Below are 7963 nucleotides of genomic sequence, written 5' to 3' on the forward strand. Positions count from 1 at the left end.
GAACCAGGCACAGATCCACTCGATGGAGGCACTGTCAACCCTCCAGGAGCTTATTGTGGTATTTGTTTTATAACCTCCTGCCAGGGAATAACCAGTAGGAGGAGATTATGGATCAGAAGTGCTATTTATCTAGTTGTTAAAGGACAGACTGCACGAGAGTTTGGCAGTTTTCTTGTGAAGGGTTCAAACTGCTTGGTACAATCAGAAATACCCAGACAGAGAAAAAGCAAAAGTAACTGACTACAAACACAGAATTTGGATGAGCAATAACAAGGATGATCTGTGCTACCTTTAATGGAGGGAGGGCATCTGCACTGGATGCCCTCTGAGGTGAACAGATCAGTACCCTTGATCATTGAATTATGGCAACTCACGCTCAAGTGGAGATTCAGGACTGAACTTCCTCTGGCACAAGAAAGAAAACAGGACCTAAGACAATCTTTTCATTTATGCAACTGTCTGGATCTGGACAGCATTTGATAATACTGCCTCTCCTGGTCCCAATGGAGCAGTCAGGGGAGATTTGAGGAATGAAAATCTCCTGGCTATACTGCTCAGCCCAGCTTCTCTGTCTAACCCCAGTTAGCTGTCCCGAGCATGCATCTGGGGTTTGTTGGTTGATCTCTTCTGGGCCTTTGTTTGTACCCCTTCCATTTGTAAAGAATTACATCCTTTTGCATTTAAAATGGTTCATAAATGGAGAATGTTGTGAATACCCCATCCCTGGATGTGTTCAAGGCGAGGTTGGATGGGGCTTGGAGCAACCTGGGATAGTGGAAGGTGTCCCTGCCCATGGCAGGTGGTTGGAACTGAATGGTCTTTAAGGTCCCTTCCAATCCAAGCCATTCTATGATTCTATGATTTTGTGATTCTGTGCTACTTGTCAAACTTCCTGCCCCTTCCTGAAGCTGGAGCTGCTTTATTTTTGGAAGAATTTGTGTGTCCTGGAAGAGATTCTGTCAGTCCATCACAGAAGAGTCCTGCACTGTGGAGCAGTGCCATTGGATGCAGGTGCTGTTCCCATCTCCTCAGCAAAAAACCAACTGTAGTTTAGCAGAACAGCAGTGATTTGGCATCTGCTTGAACAGGATTCCTAGAAGGGAGGGTTTATTCCAGCATGACCAAGGCTTTGAGGTCAGCCCAACTATGCAATATGAGCTCCTGAAACATGAATACTCGTGCCAGAACCATCATCTCATCATGCAGGATTTGCTTCAGGGTCAGGTATGACTATAAAGAGTTTAAATTCTGCATATTTCTAACTTTTCATGGAAACTCACAAAGAACAATCACACTATCATGTGAAGCAAACTCTGGCAAGGGCTCAAAAGAACAGGAATAAATTTATTACTAGATTTCTGCAGACTTCCAAAACTAATACTTCATTTTTTTGTAAATATAGGTGCTTCAAAGACTCCTTGTGACAAGTGCTATAAAATGAGCTCCTATTGCCTTTCATACTGGCAGTCTGAGGGGACAGATATTCCTTCATAACAGCCTGATTCTCTCCAACCAAGCTTCATTTTCCACCAGAAGTGTTGCATGAAATTTCTGCAATAGCTGTTTGTCTGCTGGCTCAGTTACAGAACCTCGATTCTTTGCCTGTATAAAACATTTTCTCCTGAGCCACTGAACACCCTGCAATGTTCTTGCAACAGATCTCACTGGGTTTTTAATTCTTACAGATTGCTGTAAATATTCTTGTAGTTTACTTGTACCTCTTGCCAGCACAACTTAGTGTGTTAAAGACAAGACACAACACACCTCTCAAATGGAAAAGTTCTGACAGCAGAAGAAACTTCATGAAATATGAAACTGTTTCAGCAAAACTGTACTATTATCAAAAACTTCACTAAAGCCCTACACAGTATGACTTTTGCTGGGTTAATCAAAGCCACATTTATGGAAGACTGACTTTGTCAACTGTCAAGATTATCCCTGAAATCAATAGAGAAATAACTCTTAAGATTTCCCTTCTATCCCAAAATAGGTAGAGCAGAAAAGAAGCTCCTTTTTCTGTGGACCACAGGCAGAGCTTATAGAAATATTAAAGTTAAAATCTAGACTCATTTGACCCAAGGGGAATCTGGGCCTGAACATGCTTTGACAGTGTATCTGGATGGTCTTTGCTATATTGATGGAAATTACTCTGGATACATACACTGTTAGAGTAAGAAATTTTCAAGGCACAGAGTGAGGGAGAGGAAATTTGCAAAATCCACCTCTAAACTATGCAGTCCTTCCAAAAGCCATGAGAGAACTGGTTAGTTAAAGATTTTGTCATGATTTTGGAAAGTTTAGCAAGGAGAAGAACTATTCTTTCCACCCACCACAACCTATTGAGCTAATCTAAAGGGCCATGGGAGCCACTTCAGATGCTTTTTGGGATAGTTCTGCTGTTATACCTGAAAAGAGGGACTTTGCAAGCTTCCAGGAGGGATACAGTTAAAAGACTGGAACTGAATAATAGGAGGAAGTGGGTGGCTTTCATAATGGAGGGAAGTAACCAAAAGGGTTCTGTAGGAAACTGTGCTGTGAATATATCCATTAGTGACCCAGGAAAAGTATTAACACTGAGGCTGACAAAATTTGCTGTAGATATGAATCTATTCCAGAGCAATAAGGACAAAAACCCCCTTGTGAAGAACTGGAAAAACACTTTACAAGATTGAGTGAGAAATAAAAGCACAGAATAAATGTGAAGGGGGAGATGAGTGTAGAGGTGAATGTCTGAAAACAAATCTGATGGGCCTTCATCAAACCATTATGGCTCAAGCAAAAGCTTGATAGTGTGGCAGCAGTTCCATGAAAACATTACTTCAGAGCTCAACAGTAATCAAAAAATGCTAAATCAAATGCCAAGAGTCATTAGGGAAGAAATAGAAAGCAGAATAGATCATTATGACACTGTGTAAATTCATGGTTCTCCCAGACTCTGAATATCATGAAGCATTTGCCCACTCAGTATGCAAAAGTGTTATAAATAGAAAAGCCACTGAGACAGGCAACAAGGACAGTGAAAGACGTGGCATGACTTCCATACAAAGTGCAGTTGCATTGACTGGGTCTCTTTATCTTGGACAAAAAAAAAATTAATTCAGAGTTTGGACAGGGGTCTACAGGACCATGGACAGAAAGGACCAGAGAATTATTAGAAGTCCAAGCAGAAGACTACCAGCTCTTGATGCCATCAGGAGAGAACCTTTGGGTCACTGGTGGAGCTGCTGGTTTAAATATTGGGCATGGAAACATCTGAGAAATGCACATACCTGCTTGTTCCTGATCTTTGTGATCCTGAAAGAGCCCAGGAAGCACCACATCCAACACGCAGAGAGAGGACACCACTGTGGAAAGAGCCTTTGTTCTTGCTCATGTCTGCTTTGCATCTGAACCTGGAGGTGGATGGTGGCTTTCTCGAGATAAGTTCTATGCATTGGGAAGAAGAATTTCTTGCTGTGCTTCTGAAATTCACTGTAGAGGGAATGTCCAAACTGAGTTCAAGCACCTCTCCAGGGTGCTCTTTGTGTAGTAACAGCCTCAGAAAGAACATACACTGGTCACATTGGAAATAATTCTTGGAAATCTCTAATTCAAACTCCAAGCCAAACGATAGTATTTAGAACAGGGAAGCAGGTCAGATGTGGGGGGTTTTTTGGTTGTGTGTTTGAAGGGCTACAAGTGTCTCTACTGTCCAAATCTGGACATCCCACCCCACATGAAGAATTCAGTTTTCTTGAGCTTAATGAGGTTTGAGTGAGCACAAGGTCTTCTTCGATTGTTTGTTGGACTTTTCCTGGAAAAGGCAGCACATGGGAAGAGAACACTTAAAGTTTGTGAGTCAGGCTTGGTAAGAGGACAGAAAAAGAGAGAACTGAGATGCTAAAGTAACTTTTCACGGCACACCTGTTTGATGTTTGTAGTAGTTTAGTCTAGGCCTTCCTTGGTGACCAGTTTGTAATCAAGGAAGTGCCCAAATTACCCAGTGTTCCCTACAATTTTTACGTAAACCAGGAGTATAAGAAGAAAGGAGGAGAGGCCTTCAGTCTCTTTCCTTCCAGCAGCTTTGGAGATGCGGGCTCCCTGCTGTCGAGTCTGCCGTGTTGGGGAGTGAGGCCTGGTAAGGCCTGGCCGACCTTGGGAGGTAGTGGTTGCCAGTGGTCGTTCCATCACGACTCCTGTTGTCCCAAGGAGAGTACTAAGATATTCCTTTGCTAATTCTTTAGTTGCTAGATTTTGAACTTTTGATCATGTATATTTTATTTTGGTTTTGTTCCTTTTCCCCTTCCCCCTTCTCTTTCCCTCTTCCTTTCGGAAACTGTATATAGTATTTCATCTGTAATATACGTAAATACATTTATTTTCATATAAGTTTGGATAGTCTGGATTTTTTTCATAGTTTTTTTCTTAGCACTGAGCTGGGGGTATTTTGGTGCTGGGTCTGGGACTTGGCAGGGAGCCAAGTAAAACTTAGACAATGTTCCACCACAACGCTAAATAATTCTATCTCAGACCAGTAGTTACAAAACAGATTTTCTTGTTACAATGTGAAGAAGACACAGGTAACTTCTGGGACTCTTAATACTCCCATACTGAACAGTAGCCATCAATGGAGCACGTCAGCCCAAATCCCCCATAGTGGCAGTTACGGATACATACCCTGGGAAAGGCTGCAAAGGACATCTGAAAAGAATTCACACTACTTTAGCCACACAGCTAAATTCTCTCCTCTTTCCTGGTCTGTCTTGCCAATAACATGGGCTACTATGACCTGACCTTGGGCACCTAATGCTCCTGCTAAAGGCAAGACTCAAGAGAGAGTTCTTCACCATGAGTACAGAAGTCATCTGAATGGACCATGAAAAATAGCAAAGATCATCCAAGTATTGAGTGAGACGACTAGAAAAGAAATGCATTCTACTAGCTAAATGCAGCTTCAGCTAAATGTGCCATGTCTTTTCCAAGGTTTTAATGTGCTGCCACTGGAGCAGGTCCAAGGGGAAGGAGTTTTGTTCCAGCCTGATTTCCAGATCTTCTCACCAAGTGCTAAATTCCTTGGATCACTTGTTCCAAGCTGCTGTGCCTGCCCAGCTGCTGAGCTCGCTGGAGGGCAGGCTCTTCACCTCTCCCCACACTCCATCTTGCAGTGCTGCTCTCTCTGGGCATTGCAGCAGAGTTACAAGATGTTCTCTGACATCATTTCGTTGGTTGACTGCTTACAAAAGCCAATTCTCTGTTGAATGCTCTTTCCTGTAAACTGAAGTTGATATACTCAGCTAGGAGAGTGCCCACTTCCTGCAGAAGCTGCTGTTGCTTTCTGCAGGCTGAGCAGACCCAGAAGAAAAAATTGTATCTAACTATTCACTCTGAATTCATGGTTTCCCTTTCCAACAATGGCCTTTGGCAGACACTGAGAAAAATGTCCAGAAAAGAGAAAAACTTGGTTGTCCTTTCAGGGATTCTGCCCCAACCTTTGCCCATTCATGAGCTCAAAACCAGTACTCTGTGCCTTTGTGTTTAATAATCCTGCAAGAGTGTAGCAGAGCCCAGTACCCAACCCAGGTGCCCAGTGAGGTGGCACCAGATCCCTGGGGAGCGTAGAGGATGTCTAATGCATGAAAGGTGTTAGAATTGAGCAGAAAAGAGACTCCCTTGAGTTGCTTCTGGTCATCTGAGATCAGATGGGCTGGGTGCAAGTAGGTTGAGTTTCAGATTAGAACCAATTAAGACCTGTAGATCTGGTTGAGTCCAATGAGAACTTGCACAATTCAGATTGGGAACCATATTTTTTATTGAAACAACAGGTTCAATCAACCAGTTGATTGGATCAAAAGAAGCCAGGTGGGAAGCAGAGGAAAGACAGGGCGAGCTGTGAGTAGGTGGGACAGCCACTGCTCCAGCCCCTGCCCCGGGAGCCTTTGTCAGTCTCTGGGCCACAGCCAAATGGCAGCAGCCAAAGTCATGGCCTGCCCCAAAATGACACCAGTGGTGACGGTTTTCAGGGCATTTCTTCTCCAGGCAGCAGTGCGTGTGCTCCAAGGGTTCCTGTAACTGCTGCAGAAATCCCTCCTGGTCCATCCTGACAGGTCTTCCTCTCAGCATGTAAGGGGGGTACTTTTGAATTAGATGATCAGTGGAGCATAGAGGCGTGAGAAAGAAATCATATTAGGATGTGAAACCAGTCAGAGTATTGTACAATGCAACTTCATGGCACAATTTAATCATAAGGTCCATTATGCTTTTTAGCAAGTCAGCTTGATATCCCCTATTATCAGAGCTGAGTTCTTCCTTGGTTTTGCTACATACTGCAAGATAAATACATCTACCCTTGAAACACAATGGTAGAGGTCATACATAGGGGTGAGAAAGATGATAGTGAGACGAATATTATGTGGGCAGGGGTCGCTGGCCCCTTGCCCTACAAGTAGGGCATGCACAGACTGTTGCTGTTAGGTAATGATTAGGTGGTGTTTGCCTGCCATTCAGGCATCACCTTATATGCATACTGGCCCTATGTAGTGTAATGTTGAGCTGATAAAAATGGGGTGTCAGGACGGCTGAACTGAGCGATACTCATCCTGCCACCAAGACTGTGTTGGGCACAGCATGGGCACCAACCAGCTGTTGCAGATCCTGCCAGCCCTGGCCTGTCTGTGTGGGTAAGCACAGTTTATTGATAGGAAGCAACCAAGAAAGCAAAATGTTTAATATCCTTTTAGTGTCCCTTTAATTCCCTTTTATTAGTAAATATTGTTACATAAATATGTTATCCATAATATTTCCCTTTAATTTCCCCTTTTACTAACCAATATCATGTTAATAGTTATCCATAAGATTGTGTTAAGACTTTTTTTGGTATCCCTTTAACTCCCTTTTTACTAGTTAATACTGTATTAAATGCTGTTCGTAGTATTTGTTTTAATGCCACCCGATAAGGTAGTTATTTTGTATCCTTTTTTTAGTTTTTGATTCTCTTTGCTAAGTTTATTATTATTATTATTATTCTCACTGTAATAAAAGATATTTTGTGTTGGAATGTCTGTTACACGTGTCTTTATTCCAGGCATGTATCCTAATGAACTGTTACACAGCATCATGCCCTTCTTCCTCTCCTTAACACAATGGTAAGGGTTAGGGTTAGAGTTAGGGTTGGGGGGTTAGGGTTAGGGTTAGAGCTTAGGGTTAGGGTTAGGGTCAGGGTTGGGGATAGGGTTAGGCTTAGGGCTAGGATAGGCTGTCTCCTCCTTCACCTGAAACCAAGGTAGCCGAGACCCCATGGCATGGAAAGGCTTATTGCTACGCAGTCAATCAATAATCTGGTTGTCAGGGCCCCAGTGAAGGTTGTCAGGGTGTTTCTTCTCCAGGCCGCAGCTCGTGTGCTGCAAGGGCTCCAGCAGCCGCTGCAGGACGTCCCTCCTGGTCCACCCTGACAGGCTCTCCTGGCGGCTGCTCTCTGGTTCATGGCTGCTATTCTGCAGCTGAACCAGAGCGCCAACAGGAGGCCCAGGGCTGCAGCAGTAGCCCGGAAGTGCCACTGAGAGAAATGTCCAGAAAAGAGAACAACTTGGTTGTTCTCTCCGGAATCCTACCCCAGCCTTTCCCCATTCATAAGCCTCCAAATAAATCTTTGCCACCATATTATATTATCTTGCAAGAGTGTAGCAGAGCCGAGTACCCAGGTGCCCAGTGAGGTGGCACCAGATCCCTGGGGAGCGCAGAGTTTGTCTGCGCTCCCCATGTGCATAAGCATGAAGGGTGTTGGAATTGAGCAGAAAAGAGACCCCCTTGAGTGTCAGCTGGTCATCCGAGATCAGATGGGCTGGGTGCAAGTAGGCTGAGTTTCAGATTAGAACCAATTCAGCACTGTAAATCTGGTCGAGTTCAATGAGAACTTGGACAATCCAGATTGAAAACAGTAATTTTTATTGAAACAACAGGTTCAATCAACCAGTTGATTGGATCAAAA

The 7963-nt window shown here is 43.6% G+C and overlaps 1 long non-coding RNA gene across 1 annotated transcript; it reads left to right on the forward strand.

The window, feature by feature from the left end:
• Window positions 1–499: 499 nt before the first annotated feature.
• On the forward strand, window positions 500–6345 carry LOC113955252. The gene is made up of 3 exons (XR_003530477.1): window positions 500–511; window positions 2721–2728; window positions 6105–6345. It is a non-coding gene; the product is annotated as an uncharacterized LOC113955252 (long non-coding RNA).
• Window positions 6346–7963: the final 1618 nt, after the last annotated feature.

This window comes from Corapipo altera, unplaced genomic scaffold (assembly GCF_003945725.1).
Source record: "Corapipo altera isolate COAL_440 unplaced genomic scaffold, ASM394572v1 295, whole genome shotgun sequence".
Classification (NCBI taxonomy): domain Eukaryota; kingdom Metazoa; phylum Chordata; class Aves; order Passeriformes; family Pipridae; genus Corapipo; species Corapipo altera.